At 33.1% G+C, this 10,469-nt stretch overlaps 1 long non-coding RNA gene across 1 annotated transcript; it reads right to left on the bottom strand.

Annotated features, from left to right (window-relative positions):
- Window positions 1–780: 780 nt before the first annotated feature.
- On the bottom strand, window positions 781–7,492 carry LOC125505244. Its single transcript, XR_007282034.1, has 2 exons — window positions 7,374–7,492; window positions 781–1,175 (listed from the first exon to the last, which is right to left on the bottom strand). It is a non-coding gene; the product is annotated as an uncharacterized LOC125505244 (long non-coding RNA).
- Between the last annotated feature and the right edge of the window lie 2,977 nt (window positions 7,493–10,469).

A 10,469-nucleotide genomic window follows, 5' to 3' on the forward strand; every position in this document is an offset into this window, starting at 1 on the left:
TGGGGCCTCCGCCTTGTGTGAACTTACACAAATGGTGTTGGAAATGTCTATTTGTTTCCCTTTAGTTTCTAAGGCTCTTACATTTATCTTCACTAGATCTGGAAAGCACATTAAAAAGTGCCATCCCCAAGCACGTCTAGGGCAATATTCACTTGATGCATACGTAGGTAAGCTGTCTATCTGGAATATGCTATTAAATATGTGAAGCGTGTTCTAGACCAAATTGGCAAGATCTGGAGGAAATCGGTAGAAGAGTTTGTAGCTGGAAAGAATTCCAGATTGTTAACATGATGCATCAGAATAGCTTAATTTCTAAAGTTGACAAATTCTGCAATTTCGTCAGATTTTACAAACAACTTTAAAGTAATTTAATTTTGCCAAATTCTAAATTCTTATCCTGTCGACTATTTAAAATAAAGTTTAATCAAATATTAATAGAAATTAAATTGCAATCGTTTATTACACAATAAATAGAAAAAGTTAAGGCATTGCCTAGGTATGATTTGATAATGGAGAAGAAATTCGCAAATAATATGAAACGTTTTAATCAGTTTCAACTGTATTAGACTTTTTTTAATCTGATAATTTGGTTAAGTTCTCGAAGCTATTTTGAAAAATCCAGATGGTTTTAACCTGTTGTTCTCTGGTGGCTATAGAAGCCAAAAAAATATTGCTTGCAAAAATCTGCTTACATTTGGACCTAATTGGATAAACTTTAAATAATTAGAATCTAAGAAAAATTATTTAAAAATCCTAAAAAATGTACTATGTTGAGGCTGGTTCAAGCGGGAAGTTTATTTATTACTTTCCAATGATTAGAAACTTGTATTAATCCTTGCGAAAATGTTACAATGTTTTGCCCCTTATAATATAGTTATGAACCGCGCTTTGCCTTCTAGGCGAGACTATGTCTCACATCACAAATTGTGGTTTTTGGACGATAAAATTTTTCTTGTTTCGTGGTTTTACTGCAAATTTTATATGCGACAGTCGCGACAGGCTGCTCCACTTCGTCACTTTGTGCCTTGCCTGATCGTCTGTATCTCACTGTTCTTGCTTTTCTCTGGCCTGTGCTTTAATAATACGTCTTACAATGTCTTCTGATAGGGAGTTATCGGTCTGCTCGACGAGCCAGTCAGTTCCCATTCTGAGCAGCTGGTTTCTCAAGATGATTTCTAAAAAAAAATTAAAAACGATTAAGGGTTTTGACGAGTAATCTTCGGTTTTGTAATTTTTAATTTTGTTTCCTGCGATATTTTCTTAAAAATACAATTTTTCTGATGATTGGTAATTTTTACCTGTTATTGTACGGTTAAATTTTAGTCGTTCATCTGAGAGTGGTTAGTTGATTCAGTTATTCCAGTAAAGAAACAACAAAGTTGAACGGATTTAAAAAAAATCTTTAAAAAATTGCGACACGTTTTCGGTTATTCTTCAGAGTTACTAACAGGTTAAAACGACAAACAAGGACCACTTGAATTATACTGTTTGGTGCCAGAGAATATTTTCTAAATCAATTGGGTAAACTATCATGCAATAGAATTTGGCTTACCCTACGGTTTTAAACTTGTTTGTTCAAATAAATGATTTTCAAAATGCTACGCATTTCCGATCTTAAGACAGGGAACAATATAATTAAAATACGATAAGCAGAGCGGAACAGCAAGCTTTTTAAATAGCGCAAATTACAGTTGTCTCCACGGTCGTACTGAAAAATATTAAATTATTCAAAACAACAAATATCAGAAAATAACAGAAAATGAGACATTTTGCAAATTTGTATTAGATTTTAAAGTAAATTGGGAATTTAAATATTAAAGGCATGCAACTTAAATCTTCTTTCTGGTTTGGCGCTCATGTTAAGTGTAGTTCCGTTTACTTCACAAAAGACCTTATAGTGACTGAAAAATGTATCTCATAGTTCAAATTTGTTTTTTCTCATTTAAAATTCAATAAAAATTTCACTTAGGAAAAAGTTAAGTTAATATTATTTTTAAAGTAAATATTAAAGGTAAAGAAAAAAAAATAGATTATTTTATTGTTAAATATTTTTCTCAACTAATTCGAGCTACATTCTCACTTTAAACATTTCTGAAAGGCCATTCTTATGTTATCCCAACTTATACGAGCAACGGGATAAACCTTAATCCTCATAAGCAGCATTGGCTTTAAAATGGCTGCAGAATACTGTTGCCTTATTTGTTTTTTTGTCAATATGTTTGCTTTGAAACAGAAATACAAAAAATATATATATTCCGTAGAGGGTTATGCAGACGCAAAAACTGATGCAGAAGAATGTTGCTGCTAATTGGTATATGCATGAATGCCAATTTTCATTCAATACCACATTAAAAAAACGAAATTAACTAAAAATCGCTATGAAACATGGAATAATTCAAAAAACTGACACAACGAATCATATGCCGAATCAACAAATGCACTGCTTGTTATACTTTTTATTGTGCCCACGTCTGCATTTAAACTTCCTCTAATTAATGAGTCGAAAAAAACCATCGCATTTGCTTCTCTAGGGGCAATTCGACATAGGACGAAAATTTATGGCACGTTACATTGTCGTTTGATTTGCCGCTGACAATAAATCCAGTAATTTCGTGAAAATGTAATAAAAGCTGTCGTTTCTGTTCTCTTCTGGAAACTTCGACAATAAAACGGTAAAAGGGCTGATCCTGTTTTCGCAGTATAATGAAAGTCGCAAGTTTTAAAGTTATTTGGAAACCTTTAGTGCTTTCTAAAGGCCGGGCGAGTTTCACTTGCCCATTTTAAAACACATTTATACCTGCAATGGAAACTCGAAACTGTTCTGCTTTCTAGAAATAACTGAACCACGATGCTATCAACTTGCAATTGTATAGTTAATCAAAGGAGAATTGGAATTTACGACTTTACGTCTGTAAGCCAAGACGTTAGCTTCGTTTATTTAGCCACTCCTGCTCAGCAGTTATTTAAGCAAAGCAAATACATATATGAAATATGAGTTTTTGTTGTATTTGTGTCAGTATTTTCGATATTGGATCAAATTGCTAAGGTTAATTGCCCTTTTTCCATAAGCAATTTCAAACATTTCGTACAAATTGAGTTATATCCTAAAGCATTTTAATTGAATTACGTTGCTACGTTAAGTTGCTACATGAAACTTTCAAATCATCTTCTTAATGGTGAGAAGGCACAAGACGCGCAAAATTAATTATTTCTAAAATTAATCAAGCTAACAACATTTGCCCTAAGAAATGGGTAGAGCTTGGAAATTAATGCGACATAAGCGAATTGGATTTAATAGTAGGATTTTAAAGAAAAATAATTAACAAAAAAATAATTTCTCTATCACAGCACGCTCATGTGTGCAAGTTAGTTTTAAACAGTTTTCCTTGGAAATCATACATTGAAGAAAATGTATGAAACTCTCTCAGTAGCAGAAATTCGAAAGTTTATGGTTTGTTTGACCAATTCTAAATCGTTTTTAATTACTTTAAGTTCTACGTCCAAAGCGCCATAATAGAAGATACGTAAATAACGACTGTTATTTACAGTCTGACTGAAAAGTCAGGCAAATCTATGCGAAATAATAAAATTGGATTATATAGCAATTATACTATGCGAATTAATATTCTAAACCACATTGCATAATTTGTTGCTGATACATATTCAAATTGTTTCCTCTTATTTTAATTAATCGATTGATGTATTAATAATGTTTGGTAATATTTGAAGGCCACAATACGAATACAAATGAGCTTTATAAATTAAATGAACGTTTTATTAAAAGCGAGCCGTTTTTGTTACCGCAAAAACGTATGGAAACGTGTATAACAACCATTAGCAAAAATCAGTTAAGCAGAAAGTTAATGAATGTTGTAATAACCACCCTCTGAAGGAATTTGCACGATTTAAGTAGAAATTAGCCAGTTTTTCAGATACAAATTTCAATGCTTATTGATGCAAATTATCATCAGTTTCGTCATTTTTATGTCTGTGTCAGGCCGTAATTATACTTTCCTAATCTAAATGATATAGCAAAACTATTAACGCATTTGCTTACTTCGCTCTTTAAACACTTAAAGTGCAAACTGATCTTCGTATTTTAGCATACGATCCGAATCGGCTTGTTCCTTGAAAAGATTTCCAAGGTTATTACACTGACACTTTCCGGGGGACTTAAAAGATCCCCAATGGTATAAAATGAATATTAAACATCCCCAAACAGCCCTTTTCGTCTCGTTTTCACTTCAAAGAAAACACTCAATCGTTTTTATTACGAACCCTTTGAAGCTCGAAGTAATCAATGAAGCACAACAAATTTAATATTGATGAAAATTTGATTGTTTTATTATTAAAATTGATCTTCTTCGAATTTTCACTTAGATTCAGTTTAATGGCACCGAAAGAAGGGTGTTAGTATTAAAATGTTTGCGAGCAGCCAATATTAAAAGCAGTTTTTTGGACGCTTACTGCTTTAAGAAACTCGAGGGATATGTATGTCGTAATATTTATACTTTAATTTTCGTTATTCAAGTTATTCTGCTCGCTTAGTCATTGAAGAGGTAAGCAAAGAATTATTAATTGGGGTGGTTTCAAAACTATGAATTTAATAACTTTTTTGACAGCGTTATAACATATATTCCGAAATATATATATTTTTTAACTTAACAATAAGACATTGAAATTGTTGCAGAATTGTAGCAATGTTCAAGTAAATTAAAACTGCTTTAACATGTTTAAATTTAGTTTTAAAATGTTGACATTTTCTTTAATTTCTTCGCGATTTGATATCGTTCGATGAAAATGATTCAAACTACCCATTTCTACTCTTTTTACATTAACATATTGCTTGACGTGTTTTGAGCATTTATGGTTTCTTCATTGTGAGATTTTTGTGTTTCATTATGAAAATTCTTTCCTAAGACTGCCATTTTTCAAATTAAAGATCCCGATTTTTTAATGCGCTGGCTGGATTTATTACATCAGATTTAGCTAACTGGTGCAAAACTGCCAGGCCGATGTTAATTATGTAGAGATTTATAGGGAACGGTGTAATTAATTTTGTATAGTTCTCCTGACAGGTGACGGGGAGTGAGGCTGGACGCGTAGATCCATTCGCTATTCCAACGATTTATATTTAATAGCTTGTCTATCTAATTTATTTATCCGCTTAATGTGTCGGGATACTATTACAAATTTTCGCCACGATAAACCAACAAAACGTGCCGAACTTGAAGGAAAATTATAATTAACCTTTGCTTATAAATTCTAAACATTTTCTGGTAAGAAATTTGTTTTCTTTTGTTATTAGCTCCAAAATGAGGGACTTTACTGCAACTGTTCGCTGCCAAATTTGTAACATGTTTCTTAATTAGACAACGGCGATGGCAAGTGTGAATGAGATGGAAACCATCTCCTATTTAGGCACGAATTTGCCATGGTTTTGAAGCGATAAAGACTGATTAACAGAAACAAATAATAACATATATTCTTCGCTGGTGTAAGTTGTCAGGTTTCAAAGTTTTAGAAGAATATGGCAGCTTGATGGGGATTCAATGAAAAATTATATAAATTAGCTCTAATTGTAAAAGACGTGGTATGTGAGATGTGTTAAATAATATAACAGAAAGAAAAATATAAATTTGGGGATCGGGACTCGTGATAATATGATTAATGGGAATACATCTTCTTGGAAACGCTCCCTAAGGTATATTTGGGACATAACATCCAAGCCTTAAGTTAGGAAGTTGGAACAATGCAACAATTTTTCACTTTTGCAGAAATGAAACCCAATTAGCACTTCTTTTCTTTATAAAAATCATACGAATGATACCATATCATCGATCGTACGAATGATTTAAAAATCATATATAAAATAATCAAATCGAACAATTACTGGCATTTTTCTTACAGTAGAATGGTTCAAGTCCATCGCTACTTAAATGCGTCGTAAGTTTTCTTTAGGCGCATGAAGCATACAAACGACCGCAATTATTTCCACTAAATAAATTTACCTTTTAAAGAAATCAAAAAGCTGAAAACTGTAAATAGCCCAGTTTAAAGTTACGACGTCTGAACGAAATGACACTATCGATAAGCCAGCGGGCAATAACGTATATAATATTTTTACTGGTCGGAAAGGAAACTCCATCCGGCTAGTTTCAGGGATCATAAAAATGTATTCGATTTAAACCTGACAATAAAGTCGGAGTAAAGGCGAATGTTTGCTCGGCTAAACCGAAAAGGAAAAATCGGTAATACTGATTCGGAACGTCGAGCAACAGTTGAAAAATTGAACGTACACATTGTAGTTGATTTTGGGGGAATATTTATCGCATCCATTACGGACCTTCGCTTTTTCATTCTGTGTTGTCCATGAGTGAACCAATTTTTCTTAATAAAATTCTTAATAGTAACCCAATTGAAATTCTGCAAACCATTTTATTGCCTTTGTCGCATTGCTTTCTAAAGGGTTGTATATTCGCTTTGAACGCTGTTTGATTATTGACATATATTTCGAATTTTCGTTTTTATTTTTATTAGTTCGTCTATGTTTATAATGGCAACTACAATTAAAGCTAAAAAAGCAGACATATTGATTATTAAATGCATCTGTAATAATCAAGGAAAAAAATCAGTAAGATTTTTCACAAGTTTTCTGATGATTTGAAAACAATTAGACCTAAATGATTTATTCAAAAATGCTTCTTGATAGAGGTAGGGCGGTTTGATGATGGAACTTTGTCCTGGAGTTTTGGGATAGTTGGTTAGATCCTGGGGATCAAATTATCGGCAAGGCGTTAATTTTTAAAGAGGTTCTGGCGTCTGACGAAAAAGGCGTTTTTGCCTCCTCATAAACATATTTGGATGAGCCTACTTAGGTCCAATCGACAACAATTTTTCTCTTGAATTTGCAATTTTCCTTTCTTGGCCTAGTTTCCAGATTCCTTCAATATGCTTTATTATACATAAAATATTGTTCTAATTTCATCAGACTGTTTGCTTTTCGACTAACTAATATTTATTTGCTTCGTTTCATCATTTCGGTTGAAACTTACTTTATTAAGTGTAATTGTGTTTCTATGTTTAAGAAGTGTGAGGAGTAGCATGAAATAAGTAACCCTTTATTTATTCAAAACACTCTCAATAATTTCATTGGGATCGCAGAAAAGACTGATATGAAACCATAAATTTAAAAACTCCAATCTGCATGTTTCGTAAATACAAATGCAAACATATTTATGCATTTGTGTGGATATTGAGAACTATTTGAGACTCAAATAACTCAAAATAACTATACATTCAAAATAAAATTAAAATATAAGTGTATTTTGATTTATTGTCCTGACTGTGTGTACTTGTTATGATTTTCTTACCTTTCCTGGGTCTCAGTCAAAGCGTGAAGCAACAATCCCATCATCCCGCCATCATCAGATTTAAAATTTGCACAAACTACAAACACCAATTCACAATTAAAACATGTTGTATAAAAACCAAAATTTTAAAAAGTGTTAAAACATTAATCAGTTTTTGAGGGGCAAAAATTTTTCCGTCACACTTTGACTGAAACCCAGGAAAGATAAGAAAATTATAACAATTAAAGTACAAGTTAGCTATATGATTGAATTAAAATTAAGTTATCAAATAATTATACCATGTTGCCAGTTATGTTCGTCGAAACTTGGTACAACGCTATGTTTCTTTCAATATATAGAAAAATATAATGCTTGCTTCTGACGAAAACATTTCTAGTCCGTTTTTTCGTATACTAACGCCGTTCTTCGCAATTCTTTTTTAAGAGAAAAGAAGAGGTGGGCATGTATGTACACTCCGCCTAAAATTCAATAAGACTTTGTTATTAAACGTTGAAATAATGCAAGGAGTCGAGAAATAATTTGAATTATATACACATTTAATACCAGAGTGTTTTATTGAATATTCTTAGCTAAATGTTTCCATCCCATGTTCTTAAGAGAACAAATTTGAAATGTGATTTATAAAACAACTATTTCTGTAACATTTGTGATTCACATGGTTGGCATCTGTTTGAATTTACAGTCTATATTGAGGATTTAACATACAAATTATCTTTAATTTGATTCAACATTTTTAAATCGGAATTTGTCACGTCTGTGCATTGTTTGTCGTCGTAACTTAAATAATGAACCTCTGATGAGCTTCAGCATTGATAATATGAACTACAATTAAAGAGGATTTGGTCACAATCAGGGAAAAAAATGAATGTTGCCACATTCACCATTTCACCTGCTAGCAACGACCCTCAGGTCGGAGCAGGTGGATTTTAATCCCACTGTTAACGGTTATATTAGTTATTAAAATATTCATCGCTATACGCAAGCAGATCTAATCGGCATGCAACTAATTTTACGGGAAAATTTTCGTCTAATTCAATTCGGAAATGCATCCTGAGTACCAATATCTGCAGCATAAAAATAGAACCATTTTGTTACACCGAATACCGATGGAATGGACAAAAAACTTTAAATACTTCGGAATAATAGACCACAAATTGACGTTTACTGGTCATGGTTGAGGAAAAATTGCTTAGGTCAAAAGCAAGAAAATTAACATTGTCATTTCTCCTCAACATTAAGACAAAACTGTTCTACTACAACAACTTTCATTTTTACAAGCAACCTCTCGAACACGAAATTTTCTACTCTGCGTCAGCATTTCCGCAAATCCGCAAAATAAAAATCTGCTGAAGCCGAACTTTTCAAAACAACGATTCATATACGATATCCCATTCTTCTTTGGTGTGTAAATAACAGGAACTTCGATGAGAAAAATCGTCGCGTTCCTGCACTGACTAGAGACCATTGGGGGGCCTGAAATGCTTTACGATCCCACCAGAATGAGGTACCATTCCTAAATCCTCAATAAACTCCAGAAAAGCCCGCATTTCCTTCCAAAACGCAATTCGAAACCGCAACTATTCGCTTAGACCGACAGAGAAAGTACCTCAAGAGGATGTTTCATGTAATTCTGCAAGGTATTAATGAATGTGAAACTTCGCAGGAAGTAGCTTGAGAAAAAGCTACAAATTAAATAATTTCATTCATATGCAATTGTCGCAATCGTGACCCCAAATTATTAAATTAAATATAAATACGTTTAGGACAAAGTTTTACCCTCAACTAGCAAAAAATATATATTTGCTGAAAATTGATGTGAGGTGCTCACCGTTTGAGAGAACTGATGCTATTTTGAAGCATAAGGATTACTTTCGCCAATGCTATTCTGAAATATCTTTTATTCTATACGCGTATGTTTTTACAAGCGGAACCTGAAGCGACGCAGTCAGGAACTATGCCGCCGTTTTTTGGCGTATATTATTTCTTTCCCTTTTATAAGGTAGATACGCGAGAGGTAAATATGAAGCCACTATGAAATGTACGTGTCGTGAATTGAAAACGCGTGCATGAGCACTTTTGCGACAAAATTGATGTACAGCCTCAAAGTTTTGAATATTCTAGACATGGAAAATTAATTTCAAGAGGCTGCAAAAAGCTAAGCAACAGTGCACGCAGATTTAAATATGAAAGAAGTTTAACATAACGTGCTTGCGCGCACCGTTGCATCTGGAAAATCCAATTGTAACTTTTATAAGTGATTTAAACTTTCCACTTGGAACGTTCCGGTAAAAACGATTTAACTTGTTATACGAAACCTGGCTTCTTTGAAGCTTAAAAGGGGAATTTTTTAAATGAAATGAAATAAAGCCTTGCAGGGTTCAACCACTTTTTTACTAGATGTAGGGCAATATTCACTAAATTGAGGCCTACTCAGTAATAATACTGGTTCAATGTGGGCTATCGGTACCAGTAGGGTTGAAAAAAATCGCGTTTATAAAATTTCAATCATTTAGGACGGTGAATAAAGAATAAACCACCGATTCTTTTAATTTGGCAAATAAAACGAAAATCACTTCTCTTAATAAACACACCGGTTAAGCAGTTTGGCTCCAAATTTGTTACTGTTAACTTGAAAGTTCACGCAAGGAACAGCTAAACTAATAGAAACAGGAAATCAGTTAATCAATTTAAGTAGAACCCTCTTCACACAATTTGCGAGATATTTTTCTCTTCGAATCGGGTCTGGAATAGAATTCCGAGTTGCACCCTGGGGCTGCGAAAACTGCTAAGGTGAAGACGGGCTGGAGATGTGTATTTGGGAACTAGAGAAAAATAATTTATTTGGTTTGGAGAATTTGGACATTCTGGTCAATACTGGACAATTAGTAGTTCACGAAAAACTCGAAATTCAGTCGAATTAGGAATCATATTCTAGAATCTTACGGTACAGATGAAGAGCATCAGAATTTCGATACTAATAAAGCCGAAAAAAAATTTAATACATGAAGCTCATAAATTCACGCCATGTGAATATAAATAGCCAACTCACACAAAGCAAGCAAATTTGTGAAAAGGAGTGAAACATGTTTTTGGTCC

The sequence above is a fragment of the Dendroctonus ponderosae genome, unplaced genomic scaffold (genome assembly GCF_020466585.1).
Source record: "Dendroctonus ponderosae isolate FM_Combo_2020 unplaced genomic scaffold, Dpon_F_20191213v2 Dpon_F_20191213_70, whole genome shotgun sequence".
In the NCBI taxonomy this organism is placed as follows: Eukaryota; Metazoa; Arthropoda; class Insecta; order Coleoptera; family Curculionidae; genus Dendroctonus; species Dendroctonus ponderosae.